The sequence below is a fragment of the Bos mutus genome, chromosome 8 (genome assembly GCF_027580195.1).
Source record: "Bos mutus isolate GX-2022 chromosome 8, NWIPB_WYAK_1.1, whole genome shotgun sequence".
In the NCBI taxonomy this organism is placed as follows: Eukaryota; Metazoa; Chordata; class Mammalia; order Artiodactyla; family Bovidae; genus Bos; species Bos mutus.
Window position 1 is genome coordinate 15,728,339 of NC_091624.1, and position 19,855 is coordinate 15,748,193.

The 19,855-nt window shown below is 45.3% G+C and overlaps 1 long non-coding RNA gene across 1 annotated transcript in view; it reads right to left on the bottom strand.

The window, feature by feature from the left end:
* Positions 1 to 19,855, bottom strand: part of LOC138988952 (uncharacterized) — a 48,706-nt gene that overhangs the window by 22,285 nt on the left and 6,566 nt on the right. The gene's annotated exons all lie outside the window — the stretch shown is intronic.

The following is a 19,855-nucleotide window of genomic DNA, read 5'->3' on the forward strand; positions in this document are numbered from 1 at the left end:
GGACAGAGGAGCCTGGAGGGCTACAGTCCATGAGGGCACAGAGAGTCAGACATAACGGGGCACTTGTGCGCTGTATTTTAACAAACTTTTCTGGTGGTTTCAGTAGAAAGTCCCATCTGGAAACAGCAGGCCCGTGAGGCTTGTGAAGTTCAGCTCACAACCCTTGACCCAGGTCAGGAATAGGGTGAAGTAAGAGTGTATGGATCAAGGAGGCCCTCACATTCAAGGTCAGGGAAGTGCAGGGTCTGAGCCTGAGAGGGAGAGCCTGTGAACCTTAAAACTATGCCCTGTGCCTCTCTGGCTGCACCCAAGTGCCAGTCCTGCCCTGACCACCCAGAAAAGCAGGCCCAGGTCCAACGTGTACCCTTGCCTGTACCCAGCCCTCAGGAGAACCCAGCCGCATGGGGAGCTCGGCCACTGGCCACAGGCAGACCCAGGGAAGCCGAGGACAAAGTGTTCTCACAGCTTTGGAATTCCAGGCCCGACCACTGCAGCCCCATTGACAGTCTGTTTTCCCTGAAGTGAGGAAGAGGCAGGCTGATGCCAGCCTCATGCCCCATGAAGTCTGACCACCTCGGGGCACCAGGGTCCTTTGAAGAAGCTGGGGCTTGGCACCTCAAGTAAGATTCCTCGGTTCTTCAGACCTGAAGCCCAGCCTTGAGGTGGGAATGTCCCCAGGGTAGCCGCACATGGGGCAGGTGAAGGCTAACTTTCCAGGCTGCTCACTTTCCCTTCGACTCCCCAGAGCACGTAAAGCTTGCCCCCTGATCTCCTTCTTTGTTTCTCACGGGCTGTGTGAGGACTCTGTGTCAAGCTCCATGGAAGGCACATCACACGTATATTTCTTTAATACCATCACTATGAACCCGCTATGCTGCTGCAGCTGAAGCGCCAATACTTTGGCCACCTGTTGCAAAGAGCCAACTCATTGGGAAAAACCCTGATGCTAAAAAAGATTGAAGGCAAAAGGAGAAGAGGGCAGCACAAGATGAGATGGTTAGATCACATCATGGACTCAGTGGACATGAATTTGAGCAAACCCCAGGAAATGGTGAAGGACAGGGAAGCCTGGTATGCTGCAGTCCATGGTATCGTGAAGAGTCAGACATGACTTTGCAACTGAACCCACCAGGTAGAAACTATTTCACAGATGGGGACACTGAGGCTCAGAAAGGTGAGGGAAGTTGTCCAAGATCACAGAGCGAGTCCATTTGTAGGGGTGAGATTTAAGCCCAGGAGCTCTCCCTGCTCCTCCCCCTGCCTCTCTGAATTTACTTTTTCATCTTTTACGCCCCTGCTTTGTATTTCCGAGCTCCTTCCTCTGTTTTCCTGGATCTGTAGATAACAGCAATCAGTGGCCTTGAGGTTTGGCAGTTTCCCTGGAGGGTATTTCCTGGAGTCTAAAGCTGGATTCTTAGGAATTCCCTGGCTGTCCCTGGATTAGGACTTGGTGCTTTGCTTTCAGTGTAAGGGCCCTGGTTCAATCCCTGGTCAGCAAACTAAGATCTTGCCAACTGTGTGGCACGACTAGATTCTTTAGAAGTTGTGCTGGGTGTGTGTATGTGTGTGTGCAGGTGTGTGAATGGGTGCACTGTGGTCTCTGGATATCTTCTCAAAATAATGTCCTGCCATTGAAGGAGACATAAGAGATGTGGTGTGGATTCGATCCCTGAGTCAGAAAGATCATCCCCTGGAGAAGGAAATGGCAACCCACTCCAGTATTCTTGCCTAGAGAATCCCATGGGCAGAGGAACCTAGGGGACTTAAGTTCATGGGGTTGCAGAGAGTCAGACACGCCTGAAGTGACCTAAAACGCATGTGGTAAATTACCTTTGATTACAATGGAAAGCAATTGTGCAATACCTCAATTATCAAAATATTAAAGCGCAAATTTGTGATGTAATAATACAGATTTCTTTATTATTGCATTAAATATAAGCTGTAATGTGAATCTAATTTCTAAGTAGTGACACCATAAATGATTTGGAGAAATCTGCAATAATTATCATTTGAAATTAAAAATACCTCTTATATCCAGATATAGCACATATACACACTTGTACACAACTACCACACATCCGCAGAGGCCAAACAGAATGAAATCAACTACCTTCCAGGAGGCTAATAGGAATACAAAAGGGGCTGCCTTGAGTTCCAGCCCAAAATTCTCCCTCTGATATCACCTTAATGCTTTTTCATTTAAAGTGCTTACACGCAAATTGTCACACGGTCTCCAGGATTGCCCAGAAGGAGGGGAGTGTGACCCTCTTCTTGAAAAGGTGGGAAATGAAGGATCTCATTCAAGGTCACAGCTAGTGAAAGAAGGAACCAATGATTTTGCAGACTTCTCCTGCCCTTTCCAGCATCCCTGCACCTTGTCAGCCCAGAGCCAGTAACACAGCATCACGTTTGAGCGGGGAGACGAGAAAGTATACGTAAATTTCCCAGGTTATGCAGAACTGTGCAGAGGCTGACACTCACCCAAGCAACCTATTTCACAGGCATCACCGAGAAAAACTAGCTTCCAAAAGCAAACTGAATGGGAGTGAATCACATACCAATCCAAGACATGGTAAGAGAAGACATGAATCCCCTGAGTAGCAGGCTGGCTGGCACGGGTGCCAGGGATCAAACAGGTTAGCTGAGTGTGAGCTCAGCTAGTGGATAGACAGTGGAACATTTCAGATAGCAGAGAAAGAGGTTGGCAATTTCTCTGATTCACAAAAAACGGGGAGCAACTGAAGGCTTTGTGGGAAGGAGAAATCCCTTGAGCACTGTATTTCAAGTTCACAAAGCTCAGCTCAAGGCAGTCAGCACCTACGGTCCTTCACGGGGCACTGGTCAGGGTTCGAGGCAGGGAGCTGGGCGTGGACGGCTGGGGAGTGATAGAGAAAGGAAGAAGACAGAGCCCCCATCACCAGAGAGCAAACAATCCCCACAATACCTCCAGTCTAAGGACAGAAAGGAGCTCCAGGAAGGCTTATTGGGAAAGTCGAGGTCTGAATAAAGGCTGCTGCTGCTGCTGCTGCTAAGTCGCTTCAGTCGTGTCCAACTCTGTGGGACCCCATAGACGGCAGCCCACCAGGCTCCCCGTCCCTGGGATTCTCCAGGCAAGAACACTGGAGTGGGTTGCCATTTCCTTCTCCAATGCATGAAAGTGAAGTGAAAGTGAAGTCGCTCAGTCGTGTCCGACTCGTAGCGACCCCAAGGACTGCAGCCCACCAGGCTCCTCCGTCCATGGGATTTTCCAGGCACGAGGACTGGAGTGGGGTGCCATTGCCGTCTCCATTGGTATTCTCTATGAAGAGCTACATATACACAGCATGCCACAAGATAACCAATTACTAGCCTCCTTCGTTTTTCCAGTTCAGCCTGCAGTGCTTGCTTTGCTGTCTCAACTGCTATGAGCTGTTGCCTCAGTTTCTCATTCTCATCTTCCACTGTTGTTTGCTTTTCTCCCACATTTTCCAATTCATGGTGCAGTCTCACAGACGCATCCTTCGCAACCTTGAGGTCTTGCTGAATAAAAGACTAGATGATAAGTTGGCATCACCGATTCAATGGACACAAGTTTGAGCAAGCTCAGGGAGATGGTGAAGGACAGGGAAGCCTGGCCTGCTGCAAGCCTTGGGATCGTAAACAGTTGGACACAACTGAGCAACAGACAACAGAGGGTGGGGGCAGGGCATTGAGAGCAATGGGGGTCTCTTTGGAGGAGAGAGACCACCAAGCTGCGTAGGGCTGTGGTACCACCAGCCCCACTCTGCATACTTCTTCACCTTACTCTGTGCCCACGAGGCTGACCTTTACAGACTACACCAATAATAACATTGACTCTGACTGCTGTTTGGGTTCAGCCTATAGAAGACACTGGCAGGAGGCCGGAGAGGATGGGGAGAGAGCCTAGTAAAGTGCCTTCCTCCTCTTGACCCTTCAGGTCTGGGGGAGTAGGCAAGACGCCCCCTGCTATTAGACATAAAGTACTGCCCTAATAGCTGCTGGGTTTCCCAAACCCCATCCAACTCTTTGTAAAAGTCATTTTTTAAAAATACCCTCCCTGGACTTCCCTGGTGGTCCAGTGATTAAGAATCCGTCTTCCAACGCAGCAGACACAGGTTCGATCCCTAGTCAGGGAAGAGCCAACCTGCCCAGGAGCAACTAAGCCCTTGAGTCGCAACTTCTTAGCCTGTGTGCTACAGCTACTGAATCCCGCATGCCTAGAGCCCACGCACTGCACTGAAGAGCAGCCTCTGCTTGTCACAACTAGAGAAAACCTACTTGCAGCAATGAAGACCCAGATCAGATCAGTCGCTCAGTCGTGTCCAACTCTTTGCGACCCCATGAATTGCAGCACGCCAGGCCTCCCTGTCCATCACCAACTCCCGGAGTTCACTCGGACTCACGTCCATCGAGTCAGCGATGCCATCCAGCCATCTCATCCTCTGTCGTCCCCTTCTCCTCCTGCCCTCAATCCCTCCCAGCATCAGAGTCTTTTCCAATGAGTCAACTCTTCGCATGAGGTGGCCAAAGTACTTGAGTTTCAGCCTCAGCATCATTCCTTCCAAAGAAATCCCAGGGCTGATCTCCTTCAGAATGGACTGGTTGGATCTCCTTGCAGTCAGGGATCAAGACCATTCCCATAGAAAAGAAATGCAAAAAAGCAAAATGGCTGTCTGGGGAGGCCTTACAAATAGCTGTGAAAAGAAGAGAAGCGAAAAGCAAAGGAGAAAAGGAAAGATATAAACATCTGAATGCAGAGTTCCAAAGAATAGCAAGAAGAGATAAGAAAGCCTTCTTCAGCGATCAATGCAAAGAAATAGAGGAAAACAACAGAATGGGAAAGACTAGGGATCTCTTCAAGAAAATCAGAGATACCAAAGGAACATTTCATGCAAAGATGAGCTCGATAAAGGACAGAAATGAAGACCCAGCACAGTTGTAAATAAATAAATATTAAAAATATGTATGTGTGTATAAAAAGTAATACTCCCAAATTCATTATGTCCTGCGAGGACCATGCGAGATACAGCAGACCTGGAGGAGGCCCATTATCTAGAGGCCTTGTGATGAGAGCCTAAGCCAGGGGAGAAGCAAGGTTGTTACTGTATGAATGCTCAGTATTCTAGAGTTAGCAAAGTCCTTTCCCAGTCATGGATTTCGTGGTTCACAACCACCCGGTAAGCAACAGACAAGTTTGAGCAACCAACTCCACCTCACAGAGGCAGGAACGAGGCCCAGGAGTATGTGGAGACTTGACCAAGAGACTCAGCTAGTCAGGAGAGAGCCAGAGCCTCGGCTTGATTTTTGAATTGCTAAGTCAGTCCATTTTCTACCAAGGCAATTTAAAGCAGGCCTGGGATGGAGGAAGAAATTCAGGAGACCTTATATACACGTACACATTCACCAAGAATTAGTGATTCATTCAACAAACATTTATTGACTGAGTTTCCAGACTTGTATTGGAAACTGACAGATAAAAAAGATTAGATACAGGGAGAAGGAGGATGAGTCAGAGCAGAAGGGGTGGCCATGTGGAGCGGTGGACAGACAGCAGTGGCCCTGGGGTCAGAAGACCTGGCCTCCAGGCAAGTCTATGAGGTGTGGCCCTGACATTGTCCACTGCTGGACTCTCAGGGAGTTTGCAGGGGGCAACAACGGCTCCTGGTTTTAGACAAAATAGTCAAATCAATTTCAGATGGCAACTGCAAGGTTGAAATCCCTTCAACAGCTCCAAATGTCTTAGTATGATACCCATGACCTGTGCTGTTGTGCTCAGTCGCTGAGTCATGTCCAACTCTTTGCGACCCCATGGACTGTAGACCGTCAGGCTCCTCTGTCCATGGAATCTTCCATGCAAGAATATTGGAGTTGCCATTCCCTTTTCCAGGGGATCTTCCCGACTCAGAGATCGAACCTGCATTTCTTGCATTGGCAGGCAGATTCTTTACCACTGTGCCACCTAGTTCTTGCTTATCTCTCCAGTCTTGGCTGCTGGAGGCTCTGGGATTCTTGCTACCGTGACACTAGGAGCCCCACACAGTTCCCCATAATTGCACTTCCTCTCTTACCCACAAGACTTTGCACTAGATGTTCTCTCTGCCTAACAAGCTTTCCCCTATCATCATTCCACTTTCCTCACCTGGAAAATGCTCACTCAAACTTCATGACTCAATTCAGGCAGTTACCATATCCTCAGGAGTAACCAGTACATACCAGGTACCGAGAAAGTCTCAATTTTTTTTTTTTGACGGGGGGAGTTAATGATTTGATTGATTAATAAAAATAAAATAGCTAGCATATTGTGAGTATATTCTGTCTCCATGGCATAATAATAGAAATATCATACAAACTTTGTGGAACTAGAATCTTGAAAGTGGTTGAAAAGTAAGTGGCCGCACGTTCGGATGGATGAGTGTGTAGATGGATGGATAGGTGAGCTGAGGATGGGTGAGCAGATGGATGGTGAATTAAATGAATGGCTTCATGGATGGATAGCTGGGTGAATGAAATAACTTGCTTGAACCTGATCAAGTTCAGTCATCTTAAGGCAATGAGAAAAGGCAGAAGTTGAACTGGGAAGACTGGGACTGTAGACCTTGGTATTAAAAGCACATTTGGAACCTTGCTAGCCAACATAAAATGTTCTCATGGGCAAGGAACCATTTGTGCAAAGGCCTTAGGAAATTCAAATCTGCTGTTCCAGGTGAATCCCTAAGGATGATGCCCGTCTTCAAAGAATGACTGACTGACGGGACTTTACTTAATGGAAGCACAGCAAGGTTAGGTCAAGGAATAGAAATCTGACTTTGAGACTTCCAGGAGCTGACAAAGACATTTCTATGACTCCTGCGACAAGACAACAATGAACAAAGAGATGGAAGTACAGGGAGCATGTATGAGGGGATGTTAAACCAAGGTGGATCAGCACTTTACTATACACCTGAAATTAACACAACATTGTAAAAAAAAAAAAAAAAATTGTAAAAAACGTTGTAAAAAAAACACTGAAAAAAAATTAAAAAAAAAAACTGTAAAAAAAAATTGCATAAAAATTTTTTAAAAAAGCAAAAACCCCAAGGTGGCAATTCCTCGCCTAGTGTCAGAGTTTCAAGATGAAATTTGTGCCCACAGCATCAGGTCCTAAGCCAGCCTGCCTCCTCCTCAATCCCTCAACAGGCTCCCTCTACCATGGGCTTGCCTGAATCCCAGAGGCTTCTGACAGCTGAGTCCCACATTCCGCAGCTCCTTGGAAACCCGCAATTCACATTACTCCCCTCCCCCAACCTTTAAGTCATCTCCTTTTCCTTCCCCCGGTAAAGGGTAATCAGTAGCTTGTCAAATTCGTGCCTCTAGACCTTGCCGTGGGCTGGAGAGAGCTCCCTGGAGACCCATCCAATGCACTTGGCCCAGGATTACTAGGGTGGGGCTGGATTTCCTTTGGAGCCAAAGATGAAGCATCAGCAAGAGTCTGCTTTCTATGACGGCCTGCGTGCTGAAAGAGGAATCTTTTTTTTTTTTTTTAAGTATAAGAATGACTTTCCTTTTAAAGTTAAAGGGAGTGAGAATTCAGACTTAGCATGGAAAGCCAGTGAGAAGGTTTCTTTCCAAGGTTACTTCCACCTTGATCAGGTCCTTTCCCATGGTTTTTGTTTTGATCTCTACAGGAGCCTTCTGAGTAGGCTCTCCCCTTTGACTGTATGATAGGGTTACCTGGAGAGTTGTTGTTGTTGTTTTAACCTGGAGTGTTTTTTAAAACCCTGATGCTCTGATCAGACCCAAGAACAATTTACACAGGAATCTGGGGGATGGAATAGGTCCAGGCTCCAGCTAATTCCAACTGGGCCTCCCTGGTGGCTCAAATGGTAAAGAATCTGCCTGCAATGCAGGAGACCCAGGTTTGATCCCTGAGTCAGAAAGATGGCTTGGAGAAGGGAATGGCAACCGACTCTAATATTCTTGCCTGGAGAATTCCATGGACAGAGGAGCCCAGCAGGCTACAGTCCATGGGACTGCAAAGAATCAGACACAACTGAGCGTCTAACACAACACAATTCCGATATCAGCCCAGGTAAGGACAGGTACTCTGGGTGTCAGCAGCATTTTGCCAAGGCTTGGGAAACTCCACAGGACCAAGATAAGCTGGTCTGAGATATCACCACCAGTTGGGGGAGGTTCAAAGCCAGAACCTCTGTTCACTCACAGACCATCAGTCACTCTGTGTTCTTCGAGGAGTGGCTCTCAGGGGCACGGGAGACAAGTAGTTACTGACAAACACAGCTGACCCCTGAACACCACCAGTTTGAACTGCGCAGATCCACTTATATATAGTTTTTTCAGTAAACACATACTAGAGGACCATGACACCCATAGTTGGTTGAATCTGCAGATGTGGAACCACAGAAGTCTAAGAGCCACTGAAATGATACATTCCACACAATGAACCATAAAAATAATTATAACAAAAATAGGCTGTGTGAAAGTCTTTAAATCTTTGGTTGTTATCAAATCCCATTAAAGTCATACAGCAAGGAAGATGAAGGGTTTCTTCCATCAACAAAGTGATTGGTAGGCTGTTTCTTTGTTTTTGAGTATTCTATTCTACCAAGTTTTGCCTGTTTCCGCAACATTATTATATCTGATAGGTAACTGAATGTATGATTTTCTGCTTGTCAGCCCTTGCCAAAAACCCAGCTGAGACAATTAATACTTGAAACAATCTAAGACAATGCAAACACTTCTTTTCCCTGGGGTCTCTTGAAGCTATTCCTACATCAAACAGAATACCAGAAAGCCGCACAGCTTAACTCTGACGCTTTAATTCATCATGTAGGGACTTTCCTGGTGGGCCAGTGACTAAGACTCTGTGCTCACAATTCAGGTGGCCCAGAATCGATCCCTAGTCAGGGAACTAGATCCCACACTCTGCAACTAAGGGTCCGAATGCTGCAACTAAAGGTCCCTAAATAAACATGGATTTTTTAAATTCATTGTTTAAGTCCATCAGAGTCTGTCATTTCTCGGTGCTGGAGAAAGCCACAAAAGAACACTCCTATTTCTTTGGTAACAGTTTTTTCCAGGGGGGTACTTTTATTTCAATGCTCCTTAAAGTTTTATCTTATAACTTCTCAGAGTTTACATTGAAGGAAAAGAAAATGAGCTGGTTCACTCTTATTTATTGTCCAATGTGACCTATAATTCATCCTTTTGCATTTCCCCTTGATTGCTAGGGATCTTGGTTCTAACTTGTATGTAATAACACAACAGATACTTTTACACTATGGATCTGGACCAACTTCCTTCCCCACTACAGTTTCATTACTTTTGATCTGCCTTCCTTATTTTGACAGCTCTAGTTTATGCCACCTCAAATCTCTTTTAGAAAAAAAGTAATAAAGCAGAGCATAATAATTGAGTAATGGATAAAGGAGGATACCAGTACCCAGACTTAAATGTAACCGCATCTGCTTTCTGAATTAAATAGAGGATTCAAAACTAATTGCTAATTTTGAGTGCCTGAAACTTAACAAAAGGCTATTGAAAGCAGATTAATGGCTTTACTCACATTAGAGATAATTATCTTCAAAAAATACTTTCTCATTCAAAAATTTATAGACTTTAGCACAGTACCTGACATACTGTCAGAACTCAGTAAATATTTGGTGAATAAATGAAGGCAAGGACAACAGCCTTCAAGGTCATCAAAGAAAGCTCAGTTGACAGAAAATTTGAAACAATAAAAATCTTTCAAAAAGATGATGATTATGATCATTAGTTGTTGGTGTATATTGTAGGCTTCCCAGCACCAGTTCTATACAAAGCACTGAACAAAGCAGCATATTAGAGCTTCCCTGGTGGTCCAGTGGTTAAGACTCCATGCTTCTACTGCAGGGGGTTCGATCCTGATCAGGGACCTTCCCACATGCTATGAAGGGCGGCCAAAAAAAAAAGTTAACAAAAATCCAGCATAATTGGGACTTCCCTGGCGGTCTGGTGGTTCAGACTTCACCTTCCAGCGCGCAGGTTTGATCCCTGGTCAGGAAGCTGAGATCCCACATGCCTCATGGAAAAAAAAAAAAACAAAAAAAAAAAAAAACACAAAAAAATGTAAAACATAAGCAATACTGTAATAAATCCAATAAAGACTTCTTTAAAAAAAATAGCATATTAGTACTCCGCAAAGCCTGTATCATTATACCCCTTTCATGATTCAGAAGCCAAGGCTTAGAGTAGCTAAGCACAGCTAGGCAATGTTGGTGTTTGGATTCTGGTCTGTCTGATGCCACAGTCCACATTCTTTATCACCATGCTGTACTTCAAATATTTTTGAATATTTTTTACCACCTCTGTAACTTGGTCATGCGTCAGGACACGAGATTGTAAACAAAACTAAATGCGGCTTTTTTTCACCTTGCTGATTTTTTTAGACAGTTTCTTGCATCTGCATCCACAAAACAGGAGAGGGAGTAATAGAGGGGAGGATATATATGTACATATATGATATATATATGTATGATATGATATATATGTATATGATATCACTATATATACGAATATGTATGTTGCATAAAGCTCGGAAGTCTTCATTCAGTCATAAGTTCCTCCTCCCTTCAAGTGTACCAAGTGATTTTTCACATCCATTATTTGAAGAAGGGAATAGTAAATCACTTCAGTATTCTTGCCTCTAGAGCCTCATGAGCAGTATGAAAAGGGAAAAAGATACACCAAAGATGAGCTCCCCTGCCCCAGCTCAGTAGGTGTCCAATATGCTACTGGGAAAGAGTGGAGAAATAATTCCAAAAAGAATAAAGAGGCTTCACCAAAGCAGAAATGATGTTCAGTTGTGTGTGTGTTTGGTGATAAAAGTAAAGTCCAAAGCTGTGAAGAGCAATATTACATAGGAACCTGGAATGTTAGGTCCATGAATCAAGGAAAATTGGAAGTGGCCAAACAAGAGATGGCCAAGAGTGAACATCAACATTTTAGGAATCAGTGAATTTAACTCAGTGAACTAAAATGGACCATTATATCTATTACTGTGGGCACGAATCCCTTAGAAGAAATGGAGTGGCCCTCACAGTCAGCAAGAGTCCAAAACGCAACACTTGGGTGCAATCTCAAACACAAAAGAATGATCTCGGTTAATTTCCAAGGCAAGCCATTCAACATCACAGTAATCCAAGGCTATGCCCCAACCACTAATGCCAAAGACGCTGCAGTTGAACAGTTCTATGATGACCTACAAGACATTCTAGAACTAAAACCAAAAAAAGATGTCCTTTTCATCAAAGGGACTGGAATGCAAAAGTAGGAAGTCAAGAGATACCTGGAGTAACAGGCAAGTTTGGCCTTGGAGTACAAATGAAGCAGGGCAGAGGCTAACAGAGTTTTGCCAAGAGAACACACTGGTCACAGCAAACACCCTCTTCCAACAACATGAGAGACAGCTCTATACATGGACATCACCAGATGGTCAATACCAAAATCAGATTGATTAGTCTCTGCAGCTGAATATGGACAAGCTCTATACAGTCAGCAAAACAAGACCGGGAGCTGACTGTGGCTCAGACCATGAACTTCTTATTGCAAAATTCAGGCTAAAATTGAAGAAAGTAAGGAAAACCACTAGACTATGGTATGACCTAAATCAAATCTCTTACAATTGTACAGTAGAGGTGAAAAATAGATTCAAGGGATTAGATTTGGTAGACAGAGTGCCTGAAGAACTATGGATGGATGTTTGTAATATTGTAGAGGAGGTGGTGACCGAAACCATGCCAAAGAAAAAGAAATGCAAAGAGGTAAAATGGCTGTCTGAGGAGGCCTTACAAATAGCCAAGAAAAGAAGAGAAGTGAAAGGCAATGGAGAAAAGGATAGATATATCCATATGAATGCAGAGTTCCAGAGAATAGCAAGGAGAGATAAGAAATTTTTTTAAGTGAACGATGCAAAGAAATAGAGAAAAACAATAGAATGGAAAAACGATAGAGCTCTTCAAAAAATTGGAGATACCAAGGGAATATTTCACGCAAGGATGGGCAAAATAAAGGATAGAAATGATAAGAAAATAACAGAAGCAGAAGAGCTGAAAAGAGATGTCAATAATATACAAAAGAACTATACCAAAAAAAAAGTCTTAATGACCCAGATAGCCACGATGATGTGGTCACTCACCTAGAGTCAGACATCCTGGAGTATGAAGTCAAGTGGGCCTTAAGAAGCATCACTACAAACAAAGCTAGTGAAGGTGATGGAATTCCAACTGAGCTATTTCAGATTTTAAAAGATGATGTTGTTAAAGTGCAGCACTCAATATGCCAGCAAATTTGGAAAACTCAGCAATGGCCACAGAACTGGAAAAGATCAGTTTTCATTAGGGTACTCAAAGCTGGTGCACTGGGACAACCCAGAGGGACGGGATGGGGAAGAAGGTGGGAGCGGGGCTCGGGATGGGGGACACATGTATACCTGTGGCTGATTCATGTCAATGTATGGAAAAAACCACCACAATATTGTAAAGTAATTAGCCTCCAATTAAATGCATTACGTTTTAAGAAATCAGTTTTCATTCCAATCTCAAAGAAATGCAATGCCAAAGAATGTTTAAATTCCCATACAATTATGCTCATCTCACATGCTAGCAAGGTAATGCCCAAAATCCTTCAAGCTAGACTTCAACAGTATGTGAACCAAGAACTTCCAGATGTACAAGCTAATTCAGAAAAGGCAGAGGAACAAGAGATGAAATTGCCAACATCCGTTGGATCATAGAAAAAGCACGAACATCTACTTCTGCTTCATTGACTATGCTAAAGGCTTTAGCTGTGTGACTCACAACAAACTATGGAAAATACTTAAAGAGATGGGAATACCAGACGACCTTACCTGCCGCCTGCAAAACCTGTATGCACGTCAAGAAGCAACAGTTAGAATGGGACATGGAACAATGGACTGGTTTAAAATTGGGAAAAGAGTACATTAAGGCTGTATATCATCAATCTGCTTATTTAACTTCCATGCAGAGTACATCATGCAAGATGCCGGGCCAGATGAAACACAGGCTGGAATCAAGATTGCCAGGAGAAATAACAACAACCTCAGATATGCAGATGATACCATTCTAATGGCAGAACGTGAAGAGGAACTAAAGAGCCTCTTGATGAGGGTGAAAGAGGAGAGTGAAAAAGCTGCCTTAAAACACAGTGTTTAAAAAACTAACATCATGGAATCTGGTCTCATCATTTCATGGCAAATAAATCGGGGGAAAGTGGAAACAGTGGCAGATTTTATTTTTTTGGTCTCCAAAATCACCGTGGACAGTGACTGCAGCCATGAAATTAAAGGACGATTGCTCCTTGGAATAAAAGCTATGACACACCTAGACAGTGTATGAAAAAGCAGAGATATCACGTTGCTGACAAAGGTCCATATAGTCAAAGCTATGTAGCTATGTTTTCTCTAGTGGTCATGTACAGATGTGAGAGTTGGACCATAAAGAAAGCTGAGCACTGAAGAATTGATGCTTTCGAATTGTGGTGCTGGAGAACAGTCTTGATAATCCCTTGGACAGAAAGAAGATCAAACCAGTAAATCAACCCTGATCAAACCCTGCCCCAATCAAACCAGTCAATCAACCTTGAATATTCATTGAAAAGACTGATGCTGAAGCTGAAACTCCAATACTTTGGCCACCTGATGCGAAGAGCTGACTCATTGGAAAAAACCCTGATTCTGGGAAAGATTGAGGGCAAAAGAAGGGGGCAGCAGAGGATGAGATGGTTAGACAGCATCATCAATTCAGTGGACTTGAATTTGAGCAAACTCTGGGAGATAGTGAAGTACAGGGGAGCCTGGTGTGCTGCAGTCAACGGAGTCACGGACACAGCTTAGCAACTGAACAACAAAATGTCATTTAACTCTGAAAACCTATAGGGTTGGTTCCATCATTTCTGCCTTCCAGGCGAGGAACCCAGTCCATGGAGATGGAATGATCATGATGGTGCCTGGACAGTCCCAAGCCAACCTGGTTCCAGAGCGCAGGTGCTAATGCTTTCTCACAGCTTCTTCATGCTCTCAGCCTGGTGCCATAAGGACTCACAAGATGGCATGTGTGCTGTGCTTAGTCACTCAGTTATGTTCGACGTTTTGCGAAACATGGACTGTAGCCCACCAGGCTCTTCTGTCCATAGGGATTCTCCAGGCAAGAAAACTGGAGTGAGTTGCCATGCCCTCCTCCAGGGGATCTTCTCAACCCAGGAATCAAACCCAGGTCTCCTGCATTGCAGGCAGATTCTTTACCACCTGAGCTACCAGGGAAGCCCAGATGGCTTGTAAACCATGAGAAATATATATGCAACCCAAATGTACAATCATAGACACATTTTGGGCAGAAGTGGAGGCTTTAGGTATGCAGAGGTCAGGAATATTTTGGAACAGAGATGAGCCAAAAGGAGCTGGGCCTCTTACACTGACCTGGGCTGAGCTGAGGATATGCAGATGTAAGGAAGGAAGGGCCTACATTGAAAAAGCAACTGTGTTTGGATTCAAGCGGAAGGACTATTTTTATACGATATTAACCTGTTAGCTGTTTTTGTTAACTAAAACCACCAAACTTTGGGACCTCCTTGGCAATCCAGCTATTAGGACTCCACATCTCCACCGCAAGGGGTCCAGGGTTCGATCCCTAGTTGGGGAACCAGACCCCACATGCTGCAACCAAGACCTGGCACCCGCCAAATTAATTAATTAATTGAAAAAAAAAAAAATACCACCAAGCTTTTACTTGCAGCTCACACAGCAGAGCACACCCACCCCACCTTCAGATTTCCGGCCTTAAGCAGTTGAGTTTAAGATCTGCTGCACACATGTAAAGCCCTCCCATCCTTCCCAAGCTCCTGAGTCTCTCTTTCAACACCTTAAATTCCTCATCTCCCCTTCTCCTCTTAATCACCACCCCAGGGAGGCCTTGAAAAGAGTGAAAAGGGGCAGTCCAGGGCTCAGCTTCCCTCACACTTCAGGGGGGCCAGCTGATGAATTAGGCCATTCCTCTAGATTTTCTGGCAAGTTCCCCAGGGAGCCTGCTGGTCCAAGCCCCGATGCCGCTCTCTCTGCCTTGAAAGCCTTTCTTCCCTCCTCAGCCTGTAATTCACTCTCTCAGAAGTCAGCTCAGTCACCAAACCAGAGTCCATCTTCCTCCTCTTGCGCCCACAGCGCTGACCACATTCAAGTGAAATCACTGCTTCTCACCTCTCCTGCTAGCTGGGTATGTTTCAGGTTCTGAGGTTTACACCTTACTGTTTTTGCCTCCCTAGCCTGGGGCCTTGCGCACAGTGGGCAGATTAAACAACCGGGGTCCACAGCTCAGTTCTTAAATGTGTGTCTATACATAGCAGTAGTCCTCACTGATGAGAATTCATGTTGGCAATGGGTATCTTAATGTGCACATGACTTCACATGACACCACCTGCCCCGATGCTCAGCGCGGCCTTAGGATCTGGGTATCACCAAGAATGTTTTCAGGTGAGGAAACGGAGGCTCAGAGAATGATGGTGGCCCCAGGTCACACAGTGAGAAGACGTAGGACTGGGATCCTGGCCTCCTGGCCTTTCCTGGCCCCCACCCCTGCCCCCACACACCACTGGCCCTCCAGGGACGTTCGCAAGTCTGTGCTATGCGCTGTTTCTCACACGTTGCCATGGACATCACTAGTCCCGTCTAGGTAACATATACAGCTCACTCTTACGAGAACAGCCTCGCCCTCTGTCTGCTGTTTCTAACTTGATGTCACCAATAGACTCTGTTCCTGGGCTGAGCTCATCTCTTTTCATAAAGCAGGACTGTCTGGACAACTGCTCTCTCCTTCTACCCAAGCCCGAAGCAAGTCCTGGGGAGTGAAGGATACAGATCTCCTGCTAGAGAAGGGAGATTCCAGTTCAGAAAAAAATAAAATAAAATAAACCCTCCCAGGAATTCCCTGGCAGTCCAGGGGTTAGGATTCCGAGCATTCACTGACGAGGGTACGGATTCAATCCCTGGCCCCATAATCCCGGGTTTTTTTGTGTGTGGCATGGCCAAAAAGGAAAGAAAACCACCTTCCTGCACACATCTGAGCCTAAGACCTCACTCTAATCTGCCACCCGAGGGAAGTGAACTGTCAGAGGGGTCCCTGCTTGCTTGTCATGCCCAAGAAGTATCCCTGGAACTGGCATGCAGACTTTAAAATCCTAACTCAAATGCACGAGGAAGCTTGGTATTTAAAGGAGGTCTGCTGGTACTGATTAAGCAAGTGGAAGATTCCTGCTATAAGCAGAATCGCTGGCCCAGAATAGTTCATTTATACCTAACGGGTTTGCTTCAAAAGGGCCCACCAGCTCCCACTTCCATGCTTGGGGTACTAGGACATGTGATCTTCCTCAGGTCCCCACTGCCTGGAATCAGAGCTTCATCTCCTCACCCTGCTTCCTTTTGCTCCCCAAACGTCCGTGCAGATCTGAGGTCCTGGCCTTGGAGTTGAGGAGGGGCCTTGGTGTGGTACCCCTTTGGGAAAAATAAAAACATACGGCTGGCAAAGCCTGTAGTGGATGATACATAGGGAAAGAAAGACGTGTCTACATTTCATCATGGCTCCGTCTCTAAGATCAATTTCATTTTTACATCAGGGACAGAATCCGGTGGCTCTTACTCATGGTTGCGTCACTGAGGGCAGTGACCATGTTCCCTACACTGAGTGGCCCTCACACGTGTGTTGGACGGGGGAGGGTGGTGACGGCTCTGAAACATCATTCAGGACAGTCTCTTCCCCATCCCTGGTTGAGGAAGCCCCCACCCCTATTTCTCTTAGCAGCTGGTTCTAAATCTCTACCCCATCCTCAAACTCACAGCTGCATCCATCCCAAAAGGCTCCCTCATCCTCAGCAAAGAAGACATCCGGTCCTGGATTCTCAGGGTTCCTCAGCCACCCTTCCAGTCCTGTCTCTCTTCTTCCACCTGAGCCTGCCACCGCCCCAACCATCCCCTCGGTGAGTTTTATCCTCTCCCTGAAGTGTCTGGAATGGATTCCTTTCCACCAGCTCTTCCCATCAATAGTCAACCAAGCTCACATCTCTCACACGACAAAAGTAAATATCCCTTCATCCCAATTCCCCTCCAGCTAGTTCCTCAGCTCCTGCTGCAGTTGGTTCAACTCTCCCACAACCCACAAGCTGGCGTCAGACCCATTCTGCTACCGAAACAGTTCTTACGAATGTCACCGTCATCTTCTGTTGGCCAAAGCTAGTGGTCAGTCTAAGTACCAACCTCCTCCCCACTCACAGCCACTACTCCTTCCATCGTATTCCCTAACACTTCATCCTCAAATTCCTAATTGCTCCCACAGATGCCTGGCCTCAGCGGCTCCTTGAGCAAGACCAGCAGATGTTCTGCCTATAGACACACCTGCCCCTGGGAAGGCATAGTAGAATCTTGGAGAGTCCCAGACACAGTCATGTGACCAGAAAGTTTAGCAGAGTTGAGTCACCGTGTCTTAGAGCATCCATCTTCAGTTTAGTTCAGTTCAGTTTAGTTGCTCAGTCGTGTCTGACTCTTTGCGACCCCATGAATCGCAGCACACCAGGCCTCCCTGTCTGTCCATCACCAACTCCCGGAGTTCACTCAGACTCCTGTCTATCGAGTCAGTGATGCCATCCAGCCATCTCATCCTCTATTGTCCCCTTATCCTCTTGCCCCCAATCCCTCCCAGCATCAGAGTCTTTTCCAATGAGTCGACTCTTCGCATGAGGTGACCAAAGTACTGGAGTTTCAGCCTCAGCATCATTCCTTCCAAAGAAATCCCAGGGCTGATCTCCTTCAGAATGGACTGGTTGGATCTCCTTGCAGTCCAAGGGACTCTCAAGAATCTTCTCCAACACCACAGTTCAAAAGCATCAATTCTTCGGCGCTCAGCCTTCTTCACAGTCCAACTCTCACATCCATACATGACCACAGGAAAATCCATAGCCTTGACTAGACAGACACTTGTTGGCAAAGTAATGTCTCTGCTTTTCAATATGCTATCTAGGTTGGTCATAACTTTCCTTCCAAGGAGTAAGCGTCTTTTAATTTCATGGCATCCATCTTCACATACCCCTAATAGAGCAAGCTGCCAACTCTGATGTTGAGATCCTGGGAGTCTCTGCAGTTCCCACTTTCCAAGATTCCAGGAATGACACAATCCTCCTTTAGATATGTTAAAATTCCAGAAAGCCTTGCCCTGGTCAGCAGCTTTATCTCTTTTTTGATTTGCATATCTCTGGTCCCATTCCTACTTTGCTAGTTTATGTTCTCCTGTTAGAATGTGACTTCATTTACAAGTGCCCATAACACTGGCATGCTGGTGTTCTGGGTATCACCAGCAAGGGATCTGTGACTGGTATGAGGTCATCCACCTGCGGTTAGTGATGTTTTCACCTACTGACTCTCAAACTGTCCCTTGATCCCTGCTCCATCTCCCTCCTGCAGTTCTTCTCAAAAGCCTCCTCAGCTCTTTTCCCATCCTATTAATACAAGGCCCCAGCCTCAGTTCAAGCAGAAAAAAATGGGTCACCCTCTGGGTTCCCTCCCATAACTATAAACTTTATCACACTTGAGTATTGATTACTCTTGACATTCTATTAGGGCCATTTAGGGCTTATTGTCACATTTATTTTCATTTTAAAACAGAGTGTTAAAAAGCAATCTATGACTGACTGATACCTACACAAACATCCAGAGTCATTATGTCAATAACCTGGTAAATGTTTCACTCACTGGTTTCCAGCTGCTATGGGGAGAGCTCTTACCATTTGCCAGATGCTCAGATGCTGCCTGAGAAACAGATCTATTAGATGCATTTAACAGGACAGAAGGGTGCAGTTAATCAACAATTTTAGGGCTGTTGAATGTTTCATATTTATTTTTCTAGAAAATAAGAAAAGTATGCTGGATAAAGGGTGAATTAAACTTGGATTCATCTTGGACAAACTGGACTCTAGTCATGACAGTACCACTGCCTGGCACTGTGCAGTCTGTGGGACTCAGTTTACTCATCTTTACAATGGGCACAAATAACAAGACTGCCTGTCTCACTGGGGATTGTTGGGCTAATAGATGCGAAAGGCTCTCATGAGCTATAAACTCAGACTGAGAATCAAACACCTTTGCCTTCACCCAACTGGGTCACTTTAGACACAAGATGCCTGCATTATGTCACAGAATTCCTTGGGGTACAGTGATACAGGAAATGACAAATGACTTTGAAAAGGCAGGAATCTGGGGCAAGTCTTGGGGCACTCAATAGCAGTAACCCTTTATACAGAAGCAAATTGAGAACACATATTCCTACCTCCCCTCCCCAGGAAGATTCACAAACAAGCAAGAAAAAAACTTCACTATCTACTTTGAGCCGAGGACCATCCAGGCCCACCCTCAACCTCCTGGCCTGGCAGCGCAAGTCTCCTGAAGTGTGGATGACCTAGGGGTGGTTACTTAAGCCCTCCGCCTCATCTCATCTGTCAACTGGATATACTGAGAGAGCCCTTGCCACATGTCAGAGCATTAAGTGAGATCATATATTTGAAAAAATGCTGGTAAACATTTAACTATCTACAGAGCTGTCTGCATGTTAACGATCAGCATATTTACAGTAAGTGTGTGGCATGAATATGAAGGAAACTCCACTAGGCAGAAGCAGAAGTTCTTTTCAAAAAACCTGATTTGGAGTAAATCTCCCTATAATGGATGGAGCTGCAGGGAAGGAACATGGATAAGGGTCAAGAAAACAGTGGCTTTGAGATTTTAGGCTTGAATCCTATCTGTCACTAGTGGTGACAATTTGCATAATCT